Source organism: Schistosoma mansoni, chromosome 1, assembly GCF_000237925.1.
Source record: "Schistosoma mansoni strain Puerto Rico chromosome 1, complete genome".
Lineage (NCBI taxonomy): Eukaryota > Metazoa > Platyhelminthes > Trematoda > Strigeidida > Schistosomatidae > Schistosoma > Schistosoma mansoni.
Genome location: NC_031495.1, coordinates 45018951 through 45038985, shown reverse-complemented (window position 1 = coordinate 45038985; position 20035 = coordinate 45018951). Strand labels below are relative to the sequence as shown.

General features: G+C 34.1%; 2 non-coding genes across 2 annotated transcripts; both read right to left on the bottom strand.

Moving 5' to 3' along the window:
• Nucleotides 1–3060: 3060 nt before the first annotated feature.
• Smp_tRNA_00691_Pseudo_TTG.1.1 lies at nucleotides 3061–3133 on the bottom strand. Its single transcript has one exon. It is a non-coding gene (tRNA).
• Nucleotides 3134–9307: 6174 nt separating this feature from the next.
• Smp_tRNA_02070_Gln_TTG.1.1 lies at nucleotides 9308–9374 on the bottom strand. The gene has a single exon. It is a non-coding gene (tRNA).
• Between the last annotated feature and the right edge of the window lie 10661 nt (nucleotides 9375–20035).

Genomic DNA, 20035 nt, shown 5'->3' with positions numbered 1-20035 from the left:
GAAATGGCCGTCCAGTGCTTCCAGGTTTTCGATGGTGGTCTAGTTTCAATTGACTCATGATTTCAACTTTGAAAAATACTGAAATCTCCACAAATCTCCTTATGATCATAGTTCACATCATGAATTGATATGAACTGAGAGAAAACTTGGAATCATAAGTCAATTGAAGCTAGACCTGCATGGAAAATCTGGACGGTCATTAAGTGCTTCGAGGTTTTCCATGGTGGTTTAACTTCAATTGACTCATGATTTTAATTATAAAATTACTAAAATCCCCACAAAACCCCACTTCTGATCATTCTTTGAATCATTTTGTTTCCTTGGAATTGATTGAACAATAGTATGGAATGGAGTTGGTAACTGTTCAACAGTCTCCATGATTGACAGTTATGATTAATTCATTTACGAAATTCTAATTATTTTTGTTACCTACTAGAATCGATTGTTTAATGACATTAGTTAAACAAAGTTCAAAGAAAATAATTGAAGCTAGACCACAATGGAAAACCTGGAAGTTGTGTTGTATTTCATTTTAAAAATGCTGTTTAGCTTAAATTATTTCGTGGTGTACACTAATCCTCTATTGGATTACTTTCCAGGGATTTACAATGATAATAAATTTGACTGGTCCAGTAGGCAATCAATATTTTACTACACAAATAGGCTTGGGTACTTGTGAATACAAATGAGCATATTTCTCAGATGATTAACATGTTATCTTCTTTAAACAGAAGGGGTTTTGTGGAGATTTAGTATTTTCATAGTTGAAATCATGAGTCAATTGAAGCTAGACCACCATCGAAAACCTGGAAGCACTGGACGGCTGTTTCGTTCCATTATGGGACTCCTCAGTGACAGTGCGCATCCACGATCCCTCACTCGCAAGATTCGAACCCAGGACCTACCAGTCTCCAGCCAGAGCTCATGATTTCAACTATGAAAATACTAAATTCTCCGCAAAGCCCCCTCTGAAAAAGTAAATAGTCAAGGGATTGATAAATTTGAATGATATTTATCGTGTAAAATAGTTGATAAATGTATTACATAACTTCATTCATCATCTATTCTAATATGTTCATTATAATAAGTAATATAAGACAATATCTTAGAAGGAGAAACAATAGTCATATAATATAACATGAAATATGCATGAAATAAATGACAGTTACACTAATAAGTATTAATAGATTCAAACTGTTTTATTGATACTCAACTCTGAGATACAGGTACATTCAGCTGACGAGTCTCAAATAGGACGAAACGCTCGTCAAACTGGATTCCACTGCAAGCCACTATGCATCTCTGCTTACCATGCTTGTGAATTTAGGCTATATCGAGGCAATACGCATAGTATGCACATATGCCAATTACAGACTGACTAGTTGCAGTCCTAACACATCAATGGGAAGATTCAAACATACAATACTAAGTGAATTTACACTTCACCCGATTGCACAAACAGGTGGTTATCAGGACTTAGTAGCTAGGTGAATAACCCGACAGCGTTCGAAGCAAACGGTATTGAGTTCGAGTCCCAGAGTGAACATCAACACCGAGATGCATGTATATCCAGCTGACGAGTCCCTAATAGGACGAAATGCGCGTATTGAATTCCACTGCTAGCCACTATCCAACTTTGCTTATAATGATATTTCTTCCATGTACTTTCCACCATAGAATTTCCACTTTGACTAGAAGATTGTTTGATTCACTAATAAACTGACTACCTAACAACATGATAAGTTATCCTTCTACACTATACACTATATGATCTGCATAGAACATACATAATTTATATTCAATACATAAGACATATAATCCATGCATTAAATTGATAATCATCAACATTACAGATTAATGATGTGAATATTGATCCAATGGAAATACTTCTGTACACCATTCTTTGCATGGATGAGAACACTTGCCATCGGACACGTATGTTTCCATTTAATGTTTAATAAGGAATGGAAAATAATTAACAAGTCAATGAATAAAATGTTTCTAATTAACACTTTTACAAAAAACACCTTTGTAGGAGTGTAAGGTAGAAAAGAAGGCCCAGGATAGAGTGGGTTGGAGAAAGCTGGTCGGTGGCCTACGCTCGATTGGTAGTAACAGGCGTAAGTAAGTAAGTAAGTAAGTAAGTAAGTAAGTAAGGTCTTTTTTGCTAAATAAGGTATAATCATCAAATACATCAATGGGGATGATGAAGTGCAGTATCCAAACAAAGTGATTAAGTAATATAATAAGCAAATATGGCTTAACAGTCTAAGTTTAAAACAAAACAATCTGTCCCATACTTATTTGGTTTACGATTGTATCAGTCATTTGAAAAATTCTATTTTGAAATTTAAAAAAGGTTACTACAAAACCATTCAACTATATCAAATTATTAATAGAGAAGATTTATGGAGTTTATCCGATTCGTAGCTTATATCACAAGCTGAATTTTTAGTTAGATAACCATTAGGAACCAGTGAGACAGGCTTCATGACAGTGGGATCTGTAAAATTCACTGGGAATTAAACTTAAGACCTTCAAACCTGACAGTAGAGGATTAATTTTCAGACCATAGAGCTATCATCTAACTATTTACAATTCTAAATTTATAAACTGAATTATAAGTGATTGCTGTGAGATCTGAGTAGCATCGAATTTGATGAAGTTCTAGTTACTCACTGTTAGGCAGCATCTATACTAAGAAGAATCGGTGTCTAGTGCTTCCTGATTTTTAACGGGCATCTAGTTAAAATGCTACTCCATAATGGCACTTGTTTTCTTTGAAACCGCAATTTTCAAACTAAATACTCAGTTAAAACTTAAATGATTATCTGTTATATTCACTTGGTATTGTTTGTTCGAAACTTCCTATTGATGTTTAGGACTGCAATTGATCAGTCTCTTGTTAGCATATGTGCATCCTATGTGAACTGTCTCGATATTGCCTGAAGTCAAAGGCTTTACAAGTAAAGATGGATAGTGGCTAGCAGTGGAATCTAGGACACACGTTTCGTCTTATTTGTAGCTCGTCAGATGGATGTACCTGCATCTTAGAGTTGATGATCACTCTGGGACTCTAACCCAATACCTTTCGCTTCAAACGCCATCGCGTTATCCACTCAGCTACTGAGTCCTATCTATAATACTATATGCTATTCAGTAATTGTTTACTTACAAAACTGTAATAATCATAGAAACTATCCTTTTCACCCGGTTTTTTTTATTCTCGTTTACTCAACAACTACATAAGTTGAGTTTTTCCAGGTAAACAGTCACTTACAAAACAAAAAAAAACAGAAAAAGAAGGAAGAAAAGATTGAATGACAGAATAAACAATCGACATATGTATTATGTCATATTGACGATGTGTTTGTTTACGTTTATGAGCTCTCGCACACACACACACACACACAAATATCCCCTTTGCATATAAACACAGTCAGATAAGAAATGTAAACATCTAAGTTGATATATAACAGTAAAGTGTTAAGTAAACATTGCAAAACATAATTTACATGTTGGTTCACCTATTCACCTACTTTTTCTTCATCTATCTCTTTATAACAAACATTGATTGTTATATTTCCTTTTGTTATTCATACAGTTGTGGTTTTTTTGTTTGATTTTATTTATCAGCAGGTTGACTTGTTTACTTTAATTTATATTATTGTGCTTTGTTGAATTAACAATGATTATTCCAAGTAGACAATGTGATGACAACAAGAGATTCAATCAAAATCAATAATAATCAGTTTCTAGTTTTGTCAATTAAAGACCGATAACATTTATAGAAGTTTAAATTTTGACAATATGTAACATAATATCATCTTCAATGAACAAGTTAGTAACTATCTGAACTTATTAGTTTAGTAAACATACTTCTTGGATGTGATTGTTAGCCGCAGGACATAATCATAATCAAGTAGGCTGTAGATACAAAGGAGGTAAACAAATTGAGAAGGTGAATTTCAATCACTATTTGAATGTTTACCATTTGAGTGCAGGTTGATTTTAAGGACTGAAACTTTTTTTTACCAAGATCTATCAATTACTTTAAACATACATCGTTTATTCAACAAACTTCAGAGTTACGACTGTTTTCGTTCACTCATTGTATACTATACTATGGAGTTATTATGTTTTCGTATAATTCTCATATGGTTCGAATAACTAATGTTATCTTAAGAATCTTGCTACATTACAAAGTGTAAACTATGAACTGTTAATTTCCAACTCACTTCAGTAAGTCGTACTCGAAGTGAAATGTGACAATTTTGAGTCTAACATAATTTTCGAACCAGGATCTGTCATTAAACTTAGTAAACAGAAAAATTCCCGATCTTATTGTCATTTACTCCTATTGTAACCGTTGCTAGGTTGATTGGATTTTATTGTTTATTGATATGCGAGAGTGAGACTGCTTCCTTTTTGGTAAATTATTGTTGTAGTATTGAGTTCATCCCCCAGAAGCTGCAACATAATTCGTCTGTCTTAGAAAACCACAGAGACGTCTGCAGATCGATGAAATAAAGTTATTTACTGTTAGACGAAGATCTCGTTCACACTCCATATTTGGATGATCCATATTAGCATATCTTAGTACACTTGGTTATATATCAGTTCAGTCAACTAAAAATATCTCGCTCTTACAGAAGGTTGTCCGCTGCCCGAAAAGCTCGATCGAAACGTCTCAGAATTCCAAGCTGGGTGGTTTGGGTTCAAGTTCCCGACGGAACATCATTTCCCCCAAGATTTCACATATGATCTTCTAGGCAGTGCCAATCAGCACAATTAAATCAAAGTTCCCTGTTAACTACCATGAAAAACACTAAACTACTTCAATCTACATTAACAAAAGTTCGAATTTCGAGATGTTCATCGCATAGAACTGTCTTCAGCGCTGAGGAAATTCTCCCAAATCCACTGACTAAACTAATATATTTTGTTTAAAAAAAAGTATCTTTCAAAATGCTATTAATCTTGCTAAAAACTTGTGACTAAATGACGATATTGAGTCGATTCCCTGAATATAAACATGTTCCATTTTAAATTGACTAGTTGTGTACTTTTTCATTATATGAAGACGACAGTGCATATCTTTACAGACAGAATGGAAGTAGTTGAGGGAGCAATGTAAATTTTTTGTTTTAACATAATGTATATTTTCTATTTTGTGACTGTTCGGAGATTACGTGCAGAGTTAAACTTAAATGAGGAGTTCAAATCACATGTAAGTATAAGGTGAATTCAATTTTTCTAATTTGATTAATGGATCTAGATTTAGTGCTAAGTGGTACACATCAATACATCATGTCTACATTCTTGAATAAGCAGATATTTCCAATAAGAGTGTAACCTTTGTCACCTAGTGTTATAGTCTTTGACATATCTATCAATCGGACCATGATTAATGTTTTGTAGGACTGAGATGTTCATCATTTTGGGGGAAACTCGAATTGTTTAAATGACATTATCTAGAATGAAAGTCTGACAGTGAAACCACCCAGTCCTACTACAATCACCTTCTTGAACTACATATCTTCTTCACAATCTCTTAACTCATTTAATCAAGCTTTATTAACACAAAATTTAAGACAAAAACTCAAATTTCCATTATCATTATCAGAAGGGGTTTTGTGGAGATTTAGTATTTTCATAGTTGAAAGCGTGATCTATCGGTTAAGTGCTCTGGCGCGAGACTGGTAGGTCCTGGGTTCGAATCTCACGAGTACGGGATCGTGGATGCGCACTGTCACTGAGGAGTCCCATAATAGGACGAAACGGCCGTCCAGTACTTCCAGGTTTTCGATGGTGGTCTAGCTTCAATTGACTCATGATTTCAACTATGAAAATACTAAATTCTCCACAAAACACCCTCTGAACTATAATCATATGCTCACTAATGACTGACTTCAAGAGATATTTCCTTGAGTTCTAGTGGGAAGCAGTGACCAGTGGAGTTCTACCAAGTCTGTTGTAGAGATATCAACTCACTGAAGACAATTGGTGAACGGTTGCTCAAACATCGTGGATTGGTTGAAGTTAGACATTAACGCCGTGGTCTATCGGTTAAGGGCTTCGGCTCGAGACTGGTAGGTCCTGGGTTCGAATCTCGCGAGGAGTCCCATAATAGGACGAAACGGCCGTTCAGTGCTTCCAAGTTTTCCATGATGGTCTAACTTCAATTGACTCATGATTTCAACTACAAAAAGGAATTGTCATTATTGTTCATGTTTTCTTTGATCAATACCGTGTTTCATTTTCAATTTTCTAACTAAATTTTTACTTGATCCAGTCTTAAAATGACCTAAATTATACAAACACTCTTTCTTCTGCTATAATCACTATCATCCTAACCAACGTAACCTTTTCATTCATTGTTATATACAATAATGATTTAGTTTTTGGTTACAAGTGTCCTATTGAAAAGATTTAACATTGCGTGATTTATTAGTGTTATGCATAATAATAATAATAAAACCTCTTTCATGTCACTACTATCAACTTCTTTCTTTACCGATCATCAAATCTCTTATGAATTATCGGATACATACAATATACCACATGTTTTAATGAATATGTGTGTGTGTATGTGCATAAGTTTCAAGTTTCGTGTTACATTCATAGAATAATCTCAATTGGTTTTAAACAGATCATGAAGATCATGAAGATAGATAGATAGATTAGTTAGAAAAGTTTCTATGTCACAATTCCCTTCTGTCTATTACTTGATCATATATCTGCACTTTAAAAAAAAAAAAGAAAAACTGCTAAAGAATAAGATTCTATTGTTAATAAATTATGATTATGTAATCAAAACATGTGTTGTTGTTGTCTTTACCCTTCAGGCTATTTTCTTACATGATTAATGATTAAGTTTACTTGTACAATGTTGTTATGTGTATACAATCCGTTTGTGTTTGTCTTATTATGTAATAATAATGATCAGTTATATTATGATTATATGTGTCTATCATGTAATATGTCTGTCTATCTATCTTCATTTACAAATGAATAAAGATTTAAGTAGTTTATATATTAACATATGGGGGTTTTATTTCATTGATAGAAAAGATGAAAACAGCAATTGAATAACTGAATAAACTTTAAAAAATCTCCACCCACTCACCCCCTTCATATTGATAAAAGGGGTGATTCGTGTATTCATTCATTCATTCATTCATTCATGTATTTGTTTCTTTTTTGAACTATTCGAAATTTAATCACACAAGTGGATAAATAGAGGGGGAGATGACAATCAATCTAATGACGACTAAAGTATATAATCAAATAATGTACAATAACTAATTGTGTGTTTATCTGTTATGTTGCCTATGTGTCTTTGTGCATGCTTGTATGTGTGTGTGTGTATGTTCAAGTTTCTACCTATTACATAACTAAATCACTAAATTTAGAATATCATTAACTAATGAAAGTGTACTTCATGTACTTCATGTTTTTATAGATAAAATTTTCAAAAAAAGGGGGGGACGCGAATGAGAGAGAGAGAGGTGGTTTTTCGTGAAAAACGATCTAAATGACACAAAACTATTTTACATAAATGACTTATGATTCTTAATAGAATTTTTAATGGAACAAATGTTTAATTGTCTTTCTAACTTATGTTATTGTTACATATTTGCTTCATTTTACTCGGTTTTTATATAATGAATGTTATAATCAGGTGAAAGCTAACATTAAAAGCATTGTAAAGAAAGATGAGTTAGTATCTAGTAGTGGAATCGTCTTATTAGGGACTCTTTAGATAGATGTGCCTATATCCCGCAGTCGATGTCCATTCTAAGGCTTGAACCCAATACCGTTTGCTTCAAATACTATCGCGTGATCCATTTAGCTACTGAGTCCTGATAGCCACCTGTTTGTGCAATGAGGGGAAGTTTAAATTCACTCGGTATTGTTTGTTTGAATCTTCCCATTGATGTTTATGACTACAATTGATCAGTCTCTCATAGGCAGGCACACCCAGTCGACCAGTTCCAAATGGGACGAAACCCGAGTCCTGAATTCCACTACTAGCCACCATCCATCTCTACTTATAACGCTTGTAACTGAAGGCAATATCGAGGCAGTCCGTAGAGGATGAACATATTCTAAAAAGAGACTGACTAATTTCAGTCCTAAACATCAATGAGAAGATTAAAACGAATAATACAAAATGAATTTAACACTACAAGCTTTGTATATATATATTTTTTAAATCTCACTGTTTGCACTTAATCTATTTGAACATTAGATAAGTTTCATTACAAAAAAAGTCATGGCATATTTCGATCAATGGGTAGATTCAATTAAAAACAATACCAAGTGAATCTTTTGATTTCATTGTGAATGTTAGATGGATTATTAAAATGAGAATGAATGCATGATGTTAGTATTTCTATTATAAACCATCTAAAATCTAATTTAATTAAACTTTGGTTCCTCGACGACTTTGGTGTAAGATACTATGATGATTGAAAGATTCATTCGGTTCGATAGTGATATCACTTCGGTAATTTTGAGATAATCGTAACGTATTTGGGAGTAATAGAGATGTTTTACATCAGTCGATTAACATTCATACGTCTAGGTACAGAGTATAATATTGAGATAAATATCAAACCCGTTTATACTAAATATGCCTTCTGCAGACTATTACCAGCCAGTAATTTATCGATGGAAAAAGAAATCATGTCAACTAATGAGTTAATTGGAAGCTTACAACTAGGAGAATATAAAAATACTATTATTCATTTTTTAAAATAATGCAATACTGAGACTAGGCGAAGGGTTCTAAATAAAGACAACCGACTGGTTGATAAGGTTATAAAACTTTGTATTCTGTACATCTAATCATCAACTATCTCGACAGGAGACTTTAGGCGGTGTAGGAAGATGTTAGGAAATGGCTAGGGACGAGCACACTAAGATGTGGCACCAGTTTTAAAAGTCATTGACTGTCGAATAGGATCACGTAGGGAGATCTAGACTAGTTGTCCAGGGTTTCAACGACAACCGAGACTAGTGGTTGGAGATATTGGGTGACATGGATCAGAGCCAGTTACAACAGCTTAGATAAAGTTTACTCTTTGTGTACTCTTGGACCCCAAGTCTCATAATCTCCTTATTCATTTTTTACCTATATCTAATTCTTCCTACCACTATGATTCCTACTACTTTAGGCTTTTTTAAACAAATTCATCTGTTCAAGCAGAGATGGATAGTGGCTAGCAGTGAAATCGAGGACGCGCGTTTCGTCCTATTTGGGACTCGTCAATTGGATGTACCTTCATCTCAGAGTTGATGTTCACTCTGGGACTCGAACCCAGTACCGTTCGCTTCAAACGCCATCGCATTATCCACTCGGCCACTGAGTCCTGATAGCCACTTGCTTGTGCAATGGGGTGAAGTTGAAATTCATTTAGTATTGCTTGTTTGAATGTTCCCATCGATGTGTTAGGACTGCAACTAGTCAGTCTGTAATTGGCATATGTGCATACTGTGCATATTGCCTCGATATAGCCTTATTTCACAAGCATGGTAAGCAGAGATGGATAGTGGCTAGCAGTGGAATCCAGTTTGACACGCGTTTCGTCCTATTTGGGACTCATCAGCTGGATGTACCTGCTTATTGAATAACAAAACATACCAAATGTCATTGATTGTTCTAATCCCAACAGAAAATGATGGATATTATAAATTTATTTATGATGAATATACTATTCAGTAGACAATTGAAAACTTTGATTTAAACAAACATGTATGTTTACATTTCACTCAGCAAGATTTTATAGTTTTCACAAAGAAACAGAATTTAGTTACTAAGACAATTAGGTTGTTAAATTTGGGATTTGAAGTAATCTCTTTAGCATCATTTATGTTTTTAACGGAAGCGTGGAAAAAACGGAGACAAAGAGAAGGGAAATAATTTAAAATGATTACTTCACTTTCTAGTTATGTTTTTATCGGTGAATTGTCCTTTAGTATAAAGAAACAGTTGTTCAGTTTTAATCTTAATTGATTGTTTAACTGAAGTATGAAGATGTGAATAGAGTATCTGGTTGAGGTAGGTACAATCATCGTAACCTATTATTATTAGAAACTTTGAATTACATAACACAGAGTCGGTCTTAATTTCCCGACGCATTCCATCATCGTTTTCCCTTAGATATTATTGAGTTTGAAAATGATTTTGTAGTTGTTTTTATCTTATCAAATAATTCCTTCTTCTTGAATCATATTGTCTGTAATTTGTGTTTTCTACGGATATGTGGTCTCGAGTTTAAACGTTCGCGCACGAGACTGATAAGTCCTAAGTTTGAATCCCGCTGGTGAATGCGTGCTGATGAGTAGTCCCTATTCTAGGACGAAACAGCTGTCCAATGCTTTCAGGTTTTCCAATGGTGGTCTAACTTTAGTTGACTCATGAACTTAAACACTTTTTGTTTAAAAAACAAACAATTATGTTACATGATTATAATGTAATTCTTAACATTCTAAGAGAATTATTCAAATTCTAAAAGGTGATTAAAATTAAAACAAAACGGTATTCTAATCAGATAATGCTAAATTACAATTTTTTTCGTTTTCTATCAAAGGAACAACCCAACAATTTTGCATAATAATGATCACAGAAACACAATGAATATCTATCAACATAGCTGTGTAAAAGAATTTTATGCGTACATGATGTAGCAGAACCACCATTGTCTTGTTTGTTTAAATAATCTTGATTATAATAATTCAAAAATCTAAATAGAGGATTATTTGAAATCATTTCATTATGACCAAAAGAGAGAAAAAAAAGAGAAAAAGGAGGGGGGGACCTATCAGTTTACATTCTAATATCCATGTATATGTGATGAGACAACATGGAGGGGGGTGGTGGGAAAGATATGAATAAACCAAATGAATTTACGATAATGTATAATCCATTCTAATCACCTTGATTCATCCATCATTAATTAAGTATAATGTCGTCGTCGTTATTATTATGTTTACGATTATATTTCAATCTTCATTGTACATATCATTCATGGGATTGGATAATTACATAATAAGATTGATTTACCCTAATACATGCCCATAATGACTTGAGTAGATTAGAACAACTAAAACAAAAAAAATTCGAATGAACCATTGTGAACATAGTATATATGAATTATATTGGAAACATGTTTATAGAGTAAGACATAAAATGACAGATGGGAACTTGAAACAAATAATATACAAAGACATGAATAAATAAATAGCAGCTTTTGTAATTCTCAACACTGACAACCCCCCCTTCTTCTTCAACCCCCCTTCTTCAATACCCCCCTTCAATCATATAACGGAATATAGACAAAAATTTATGTAATCAATGAAGCGAATTAAAACGTATGATTTAGTCTATAATTATTCTTATTTTACAATAATGTTCACAATCAAAAAGAAACATTAATGAACAAAGTATTTTTTTATGTATGACAAATGGTTATTTCATTCTTAAAACAAGAACAAACAAAAAATAAGCAAATGGGCTTAACACACAACATTGACATCATCAATTCAATTGCCATTAATGTTTGAAACAAGTAGGTCTGTGTTACAGAATGTACTATGTTGATGATTTGTCTTATTATTGAAGTACAGTAAGAAGTTAACATAAACACATCAACAAAATGTATCATATTTTGATTACATAATCAAATTATTATAGTTGATAATGATGATGTGTGTGTGGTACTTGTAATTTATTTCAGTTAAATTTGAACCTTTCAAGGTTTCAATGATTAACGTTGAAACAATCAATGAGGCAAAAACGATAGGATTGTAGTTTTATGACATAGTAACACTTATGAATTGAATAAAATCTACTGTTAAACAATATAGAACACCTTGGATACTATCTATCCAAATCAATAAACAAGTTTGTTACTAATCAAATTGAACTGATCTGATAGTATTGACTTAAAATGTTTGTAGTTCCTTTGAAATCTATTACAGTTGAACCTCTAGCAGAAGACAAAAGGTGAGAAATATAAAAGAAGAGCTTTGATTTCAATGTTAGTTTTAACAGTTAAAAGAAGAATATTTATGTGTTAATGGTTGATCTAGATATTCTGGAAGCTTCTAGACATATTCTAAATTCAGTTTAACAAAAGTCTGTATTTGTTCATTTAACATAATGAAAACACAATCTATCTCATTTTACAATTCTCTTAAAAGGTTCTAAGGAACTTTAATTACTTTTTGAAGTCTACTGAATAGTTTACTCAGGCTGTTCTCATGGAGTTACCAAAATACTTTAACCAAAATAAAAATCACTTTATTTACTCTTTTGTGTTTGATAATAGTAAGGAATTCCCAGCTTAGACTATGAAGTATTACAACAAACTAATACTTTGTATCCACCTCATTTGTGAACTGTCAAAAACCATTCATATCACATTTATGTAACACTGATTAACTGTAATTCAATTTTGTCTGAAGGAAAAAATAATCACCATTGATCAGTTCTACTGCTATGGTACTGTACATCATTTATAATATTTGGCATAAAGATTTGGGTGACTATAATGATAAGTAGGATAATCAGTATGATTATCTCGGTCCTTCAGAGGGTCAATCGTAACTCCTATAACTCAATAGTAACATCCGTGTCTGGGACACCGTATAACTCTAAATCTAATCTCACGGGAATAATTAGTTTTTAAACGTTGCAGAAATTGTCTTCCAGATGAATTTCAGCTACACAGAAGTATAGGTTCAGGGAATACCATAGATTACCTTCAACCATTATGTATCAACTAAAATGTACTATGATATCAAGTGAGTTAGACTAGTGACAATATTTCTAATTGTATGAAAGAATTCGATCAGTACTAAGGACTGAACAAGCTCGAAATCGCTTACTACTCTGTAATCAACCAGAAAATTAAAAGATTCTGTTTTAACGAGAACAAGATTAAGAAGTCTATTTATTACAATAACTTTCGAACAGACATGAAAGGGTAACATTAAATCACCTAGCTAGTGGTACCAAGTGAACTACATATATTTTTTGAGACATAGGTTTAAATTAAAATAACGAATTACTAGCATTCTTCCGGTTATACTATAGTTCAATCTATTCTCAAACTTCATTCCTGTAATATGTCAGTCGATAGGCGTTCCAGACATTTTTTGTCAAAGTCGCTTGATATGTATCAAGAGATTACTATGGATGGAACTTTGTGTTCTTTTGATAAACATCCCAGTACAATCATGTGTGAATATATAAATATAACTGGAAGGAATATAAGAAAACTTCATGTCTATGTTAAACTGCCAAGTAACTTTTTCAGTGCTGTAAATTGGACAGAGTAAAAACAAATAATATTCTAACTGATTTTTGATGATTATGTTTGTTTGGCTTGGTATTTCTCATTAAGTATACTATAAATAAAAATACATTTATTTCTAGAAAGAGTCAACCATTTGTAGAGCTTCATTTAAGAGCAAATGGTTTGAATAATTTTTTCTGATTAGCGTTTTTTTAGCGAGTTGGTTTTCTACGGGATGGAGTCGCTAATCCCATGCCCAACCCTCCTCCTTTACCCGGACTTGGGACCGGTAGTAGCCTCCGGAGGAGTTACAGGCGGTGATCGACTGGATCATGAAGACGTCAACATCCGGAGGAAAGCACGGGACACAGTGGACAGGTAGGATGCAGCTGGACGATTTAGACTTCGCGGATGATCTGGCTTTTATATCACAAACGCAACAACAAATGCAGGAGAAAACGACCAGTGTAGCAGCCTGCCGCAGCAGTAGGTGGTTTCAATATAAACAAAGGGAAAAGCAAGATTCTCCGACACAATACAACATGCACCAATCAAAATTACACTTGACGGAGAAGCTTCGGAGGATGTGGAAATCTTTACATATCTGGGCAGCATCATTGATGAACACGGTGGATCAGATGCAGATGTGAGGGCGCGGATCGGCAAAGCAAGAGCAGCATACCTACAACTGAAAAACATCTGGAGCTCAAAACAATTGTCAACCAACACCAAGATCAGAATTTTCAATACAAATGTTAAGACAGTTCTTCTGTATGGGGCAGAGACGTGGAGAACTACGAAAGCCATTATCCAGAAGATACAAGTGTTTATTAACAGTTGTCTACGCAAGATACTTCGGATCCGATGGCCAGACACTATCAGCAACAAGTTACTGTGGGAGACAACAAACCAGATTCCAGCGGAGGAAGAAATCAGGAAGAAGCGCTGGAAGTGGATTGGGCACACTTTGATGAAAATCACCCAATTGTGTCACAAGACAAGCCCTCACATGGAATCCTGAAGGCCAAATGAGAAGAGGAAGACCGAAGAACACATTACGCCGAGAAATAAAGACAGACATGAGAAGAATGACCAAAAACTGGATAGAACTAGAAAGGAGTGCCCAGGACAGAGTGGGTTAGAGAAAGCTGTTCGGTTGTCTATGCTCCATTGGGAGTAACAGGCGTAAGTAAGTAAGTAAGTAATTTAAGAGCAAAATGTCTATTGAATAGTCATAGTTCATCATAGATTTTTTTATTATTCCTTACTCGAATGTCAAATGAATCTTCAGAGAATTGTATGATTACCATTACAAAACTAGTTTCTAACAATGAATTTCTTGTAAAGCACTTGGTAAGGTTATTTAAATGCGACTAATTACAAATCTAAAACACTTTCATAGTTGATAGATAATGAAAATGACTCCTCTCTACATTTCTTGCAATAATCAAGTCTGAAAAATTCATCCCAACCAGTAGGTAGTGTTGTAAAACATAACCATAAATAAGAGGAATGCGTTTATTTTAAAAAGTTACAAGTATAGTATATGAAACATAGCCTTCAATCTTCAATTCTCATCTTTTGGTGTGTTCTGCCATCTGAACTGTATTCTCGTCTGATCTCCAGGTGTTCTTTCAACTCCGTACATTCAATGCACTGAAACTCTTCACTCCATCTGACAATTGTAACAAATTCAATGTCACATTCCTCTACACACTACGTACAAACAATCTTGTGAGTAGTGTCCACTATAGTGTTAGTATGTAGTTTCCAAATCGGAATGAATTAGGTTATAATGTTTGAAACGCTCCCGAAACTGAATATTTATACCATATATATAGGAGATATCGTAAGCAAAGATGGATAGTGGCTAGCAGTGGAATCCAGGACGCGCGTTTCGTCCTATTTGGGACTCGTCAGCTGGATGTACCTTCATCTCAGAGTTTGATGTTCACTCTGGGACTCGAACCCAGTACATCTCGCTTCAAACGTCATCACGTTATCGTTGAAAATATAATAGGCATTTTGTTCTTATTTGTATTCTCGAACAGTTCAATTAGTATAACTATTTGATCTCTTGTATTGAAATATTTCTTATTAGAGAATTTGGATCAAATGAGACTAAATGAAATCATTCTTTCTACATGTTTACTCCTGATAACTTCATTATACTCTCAATTAATTGAGAAAGAAATCGAATAAGCCTGTAATATAAAATGAATGAATAAGTAGAATTAAAAATGAAATGGATTCATCTTCTCGAAGGTACTGATCATATGAAGATCTTAATTGCTTGTCAAAATCACGTAAAACCTTGATCGATATAGACAATCAAATGATATTTCATTCAATATGGATGAAGTAATTCATATGAATATCTCCGCGAGACTAAACTATACTGCCGACCTTTGAACGAATCTTAAATAACCTTGAGAAATATTAGTCAATCAGAAGACACTTAGTATACAGTGAAATATATTATACAAAACTCAAAAATTAAAGGGGATACTGTTCTTTAACATGACTCAAAAACTTCTCAAGGTCAGATATAGGTTCAGAAGTTCTAAAATAATTGTGCATACGGTACAGGAACACATCCATATGGCTCCATAGTAGTCGACCTCTGAAACCATGATAAGGTCTCAAAAATTCTTTTAGCCTCGACCACATAGCTTCAATGTTGTTAGTATATTGGTATGGTTTAGGGTTAGAGTTAAGGTTTAGGGTTAGGGTTTAGGGTTAAGGGTGAGACCATAAGTTATGGACGACCTTTGAGCGACGCTAGAGTAATCCTGAGAGTGTCAACATAATAACTAAAACCAAATGAGGGTATAAACCTGTGTGAAGAATTCAAATTATGATTTACAGTTCATGGTTAAGGTTAGGAATTATACTTAGGGTTTTCATCACGAACTGACATCAGTTATAATGCCAAAACTCTATTTATCCAAATGGATAATTGAATTTCGCGCCAAAATCTTATGATCACTTCTCTTGTAGACGCTGAATTATCACGTCTTCCCTAAAATCCGCTGTAAACCGATCGTACGTAATCATCAGGTACCGAACTTAGCGCCGTGACCTTAAAAACCCGCGAAAGCTTCTGATTGGCTCAGCAGTATAGTTTAGTCTCGCCGAATATCTCATCAAAACCTTAACCATTCAATTGTGATTCTGTTATTTTCTCTTTTTGAGGTTTGTCACCATGTTATTGAAATACACATATACTACTTAAACGTTTAAACGTAGTATAAGATGGTATGAGGAATAATAAATCTGAACTGTGCTAGATTGAATGAATTTACACTATGGAGCCATTAATAAAATCTAGAAGAATATATATATATATATATATAAAATCCCGCAAGGGTGAATGTGGATATGCACTGTTGAGGAGTCCCAAAATAGAACGAAACGGCGTCCAGTGCTTCCAGGTTTTCAATATTGGTCTAGCATCAACCGGTTCATGATCTCAATCAAAAACTTAATAATCTCTACAACTCCATATGGATAAATACACTTATAAACTCCTGACAAAAATTTTGAAGGAATAACGAACATCCATGGGCAAAAGAAGAAAACATGGATTGCTCGAATCAAAGGGGAAAAAATGAAAAAAATGGAAGGGGTTTTAGTGGAGATTTAGTATTTTTTCATAGTTGAAAGCGTGAGTCAATTGAAGCTAGACCACCATCGAAAACCTGGAAACACTGGACGGCCGTTTCGTCCTATTATGGGACTCCTCAGCAGCGTGCATCCACGAACCCGCACTTGCGAGATTCGAAAAAAAAGAGAGCAAATAAAGATTTTATCCTTCCTCTAAAAAACACGACAATCACCTCAACCAAATCTACTGATTTGTTTACAGATTATACTAGTATTTGGTGGTTAGTCATTAAATGTTATGCATAACTGAAACAGTGTGAATACAATGTAGATTTTATGCAGCATTAAAAAAAGTTGAGTGTTATGCCAAACAAATATCATAGTTCTCGATTGATTGATCACTGGGTGGTGATCAGTGTTATGTGTGTCAGGTCCTTCCTGGTGTAGATCGAATCCAATCGACCAAGTTGCAATTTGGCCACTGGTCTAAGTGACTCGACATTGTGTGCACTATGTTGAGATAAAATGGTGGCTGGAGGTACTCAATAGGAGACTCTGGACCCAGGTTTCGTGCTATTTGGCACTCATCAGCAAGGTTTACCTGTAATCTTGAGAGAACTGATGCTCTCCGGCGGATCCGATCTGCACTAAGAAGGACCCGACATAGATCACCACCCAGTTACCAATCAATTGTGAATACGTCTCAGTCTTACAGGAGGTCAGTCGCGGCCCAAATAACTCAGTGGTAACGTCTCTGACTGTGAAGCTGGGTGACACGAGATCGAATCTGTCAGGGAGCATCAGTTCCCTCAAGATTACAGGTAAACCTTGCTAACGTGTTCCAATTAGCACAAAACCTGCGTTCATGGTTTCCTTTTGACTACCTCCAACCACCATCGTAAATATCATACTATTTCTTGAGGGGTTTACCTATTCGACTGGATCATCAAAATTTCCTTAATATGCGATACAAGGTCACAGACAATGTCATATTATATTCCTTGCTGAATTCTGAGAATCAGATAAATGAAGATAATGATCTGCAGTAATTTTTCTGCGCTAATACAGATCGAATCAGTTTGATTATTGTTCTCTGAATGAAGTTGGCTTTGATGGGTCACTGTTCGTCAATTGTAACTAATATTAAAGAGGTTACAATCTGAAAAAATATTCAGCTATTATTCCGTCAGATTTTGAGTAAAAACGGGAGCAGGTAAATTTTTATACTTTCTAGTGCCTTCTAGTTTACAAAATTATCCGTTAATGATCGAAACATCAGATATCACGTTTTATTGATATATACAAGATCACTGATTACTGAGGGGAAAATAGTCAAAAATGTCTAAACCAAATATTCACTTTCGTAAAGAAAACAATACCAATTTTATGAAGGTGTTACACAATTATGAAGCTTCATCGAATGACAAGAAATACTGTGGGGAACGATTCGTTATAAAGCATGCGGTCATCGAGAAACGTAATATTCTAGACATGGAATAAATATATATAGACTGGGAACTAAGAGATAGATAAGGTCTCTTTTCAGAGCCACTTATAAATGGATTTGAATGTACTCCAGTTATTGTATTTGGTATTGTTATATGTATGTATTGATAAATATGAATAAATAATTGTAATTATATGTTCTATTTGGGGTTTCTGTAATTTTGAAGAGAATCCGACTGAGTGCATAGTTAGTATTACAGCCGCTCTAGCGTACATTGCATGCAATTATGTTAACTAGTTTCATAATTTTGCATAAGTTTACATCCATACTAATTAATATAAATTTACAATGACTGGAAATGTGACTTATGTCATTATAATCGATTAGGGTTTGTTAGGAATCCACCTAGATCAGGCGATACTTCGATCAACATGATTCTATTGTATGAAGGGAAATAATTGTACTCAATGTAAGATAACACAACAAATAAAAAAACGTAATAATAGTCCACCTACGAATTAATGTCAATTTATTATTAGAATGGAAGTTTGTGGAGATTGTCGTAATTTTCGATAGTTGAATTCATTAGTCGACTTAAGCTAGACCACCATTGAAAACCGGAAAGACCGAAGGTCTTTGACTCGAGTCCCGCGTGCGGGACCGTAAATGTGCACTGCTGACGAGTCCTATACAAAGATGAAACGGCTGTCCAGTGCTTCCAGGTGATCTAGCTTGAATTGACTCATAAATTCAATTATTGATGATATCAGCTTACCAATATATTGCGATATGGATATGTGAAAAAATAGAAATGATTTCCATTATTCTTACTGTATGTTGAACAGCATGGAAAGCAATATTACTTGATAGTGGACAAAATGTCATTATCTTAAAATTGCCTAAAATTAGTTAGTATCCGATCTACTTCGAACATACTATACCTAGGCAATTGAGATTATTACAATATATGGTTGGACTTATTGTTAGCATCATTCGTACACAATTTTCGGCAAATCTACGCTGGGTTCGAGTTCCAGAGTGAACATCAACTCTGAAATGCAGGTACATCCAGCTGACGAGTTCCAGATAGAACGAAACGCTCGTCAAACTGGATTCCACTGCTAACCACTATCCATCTCTGCTTATAATGCTTGTGAATTAAGGCTATATCGAGGCAATACGCACAGTATGCTTATATGCCAATTACAGACTGACTAGTTGCAGTCCTAACACATCAATGGGAAGATCCAAACAAACAATACTAAAATGAATCAAGTTAGAGTTTTCAAGATTTAGTCAGATTTTAGTCAGATGACATTATATTCTTTAATATTACGTGATTACAGATGTAACAATTGTGTTTGAAATAAACTCTTGTCCAAACACGTTCAAATGATGCTTTTGAGTAGAGTAAGACTATGAAACGTAATTGAATTAAATAAAATCTTTGAACAGGTAAACAATATCTATACAACAAACTAACCTACTACTCACTATCACTGTGTAAGTCTATACAATTGATTTCATCATATGTACTAGTACTTTGATAATGATTAAAATGATTATTATTTATTTACTAACTTCTTAATCATAGTGTGGTGTGTGCTACTGATGTTGACAGATATAAGTAGTATGTATCATCAATCGAAAGTGGAATATGTGGAAGCAGAATGTT